Source organism: Anastrepha ludens, chromosome 4 (assembly GCF_028408465.1).
Source record: "Anastrepha ludens isolate Willacy chromosome 4, idAnaLude1.1, whole genome shotgun sequence".
NCBI classification, from domain to species: domain Eukaryota; kingdom Metazoa; phylum Arthropoda; class Insecta; order Diptera; family Tephritidae; genus Anastrepha; species Anastrepha ludens.
The window spans coordinates 118,830,282-118,832,939 of NC_071500.1; positions in this window are offsets into that span (position 1 = coordinate 118,830,282).

Sequence of the window (2,658 nt, forward strand, 5' to 3'; positions counted from 1 at the left end):
TTAATTGCCTTTTTCAGGGCCTTCCGTTTTTGCTTATACTGAAGCTGGTTCTCTTGGAAACTGTGCGTGTACCTAGAACGTTGATAAACTCGCCTTGTTCTGTTGCACCCTCTATGCAATTCCGCAATGTCCGCTGTCCCCCAGTAAACGGGTTCACTGTTATGTCTGTTAGGCCTTGTTTTAGACATGGCTGCATCGCATGCTTCTGTTAGGGGCTTCATAGCTTGCATAGCCTTCTCAGCTGCATCCCCAGGGAGTGTTACATCTGCCAGCGTGACTTCGATAACCTCAGCCTCCATTGAGTCGACCCTTTATCTCGCGTCGTACGTATTTGCAAAGATGGTCACTCCGGGTATAATGCTGGCTAACAAACCATTTCGTGGAGCGAACAAGGTTGGGACTCACGAAGGTAAGGTCTATTATCGATCCCGTTCCCGCCTTTTGGGATGTCTGCTAGTTTCCTGTGTTCATAAGGACTATGTCTAACATGGCGAAGGTTTCCAAAAGGACTTGACCTCTTGGACTTGTTCGCGGGCAACCCCAGTTCACGGCCCAAGCGTTAAAATCACCAGCTGCGACCACAGGTCTATGGTCTCTAATATCTTGGGCGAGATTCTCTAGGATGCTGGTAGCTTCAGACAGAGTTAAGCAGGGTGGTAGGTAGCAGCTATAGACGTATGTATCCCCAACACGCGCTCGTATAAATCCGCGAGCTGCCTTCACGCTCATAAGTCGGGAGCTATTTGTCCCACAGTTCCAGATTGACGACTTGCCAGTAATATCAGAGGCCCAGCCATTGCCTTCTAAATGTTTATAGGGTTCCCTGAGTATAGCAACATCTATTTTGTGTGTGGACTGCATTAGTAGGTCTTGAGCGATTTCGCAATGGTTAAGGTTTAGTTGCAAGATCTTCATTTCTGCTGTATTTCTTTCAGAGCTCTCTGGTATTCTGGGATTTTGTTGCTGGTCATCGCATGTCCTGTGTCACTTACATTTTTCTTCTTGCATATTATGCAGTTTACTGCTTGTGTGCAGTTTTTGGCCTGATGTTCTTTGTTGCCGCATTTAAAGCAGACGCTAGTGTAGTCAGCTGGGCTTTTGCAACTTCCTGCTACACGCTTAGGCTTAAAATGGCAAACCTCCAAGTGTATTTCTGCCATGAAAAAGCTCCTCATAAAAATATCTGCCGTTCGGAGTCGGCTTGAAACTGTAGGTCCCTCCATTTGTGGAACAACTTCAAGACGCATGCCAAAAATAGGAGGAGCTCGGCCAAACACCCAAAAAGCGGTATAAACGTCAATTATATATACATATAAAAGGTGATCAATTTACAGATCGGTCTTTAAACTGAAATAAACCAACGAGAATCAAAAATTATTGGATAATCTTAATTATTTGTGTGTAAACCATTCAGGACATTTCTTTTTTAAAGATAATCCCTTTCAAATCTTGGCCGCAACTGCGCCTTAATTCCGTAAACATCCGTAAACACCAATTTTGAATGGCTCGCCGGAGAACTTCGGTCGATATCTCGTGAATAACTTTAGTAATATTGGCATTCAATGCCTCAATCGAAGGCGGTTTATCCACAAAACACTTAGACTTTACATACCCGCATAAATAAAAGTCTAAAGGTGTGATATCACACGTTCTTGGTGGCCAATCCACTTGTCTGAGGCGAGAAAAAATTTCTCTTGGCTGTATGGCAAGTGGCGCCCTTTGTTGGAACCAAATGTTGTGGAGATCAGGAGCTCAATATCCGGCATCAAAAAGTCGTTTATCATGACGCGATTCACTGTTACATTGGGGCCAGCCTCGTCTGGCCAAAAGGTTATTTTCAACGGATGTAATGGCTGTTCTTGAAAGGCTTTGGATTGCTCTTTAGCTCAAATACGGCAATTTTGCTTATTAAGCCAAAAATGGGACTCATCGCTGAACAAAATTATTGACCTGAGCGCGCGTGGACACTTTTCACAGAGCGTCGATTTTGGTAATATACATACAGTTGTTGAGGCGTAAGTGACGAAATGCCAATGAATACTGAAAAAAATTATGTATTTAGTTTGACAGTAGTCACGCGTGATTTGGCGAAAAAACCCTATTGGGAAAAGTACCTCCAATCTGGTCACCCTTTGTTTGAATGAATTAGTAATAAACCGGAAGTCAAACATTGGAATTTTATATCCCTCTTTTGAAGTACAGAAGCCGACCGCCAACGCGCAATATGCTGCACAGCAAATTATAAGCCACACATGCCGTCTGATATACAAACAAATAGAAGCATAACCATTTATATTATATAAACGCATGTAAATCTACGCGGTGTGCTTTATCAGTGCATAAAATTGCATAATGCAACGTGCTTGCGTTCTTTTGTGCTTTGTTCATCGATGGTGCAGCAGACATGTGACTTGTTTTTCATCGCTGAGATAACAACTGTTGCTAGCATCGCTGTTGCTGTTCTCCTCTAACCTCTTTCACCACTTTGCCGCTGCGTTTGCTGCTCCTGCCTAGTAAAGGCATAATTATGCGCTTTTAAGCAGCCGTGCTCCGCCGTTTCAAAGTAGGCGGCATACAAAGACGTGAAAAGGATTTTTCTCCCTTTCTGAGTTTGTGTAACATGGTTGAAAAGATGACGAAGGGGTGCGGCTAATTTCT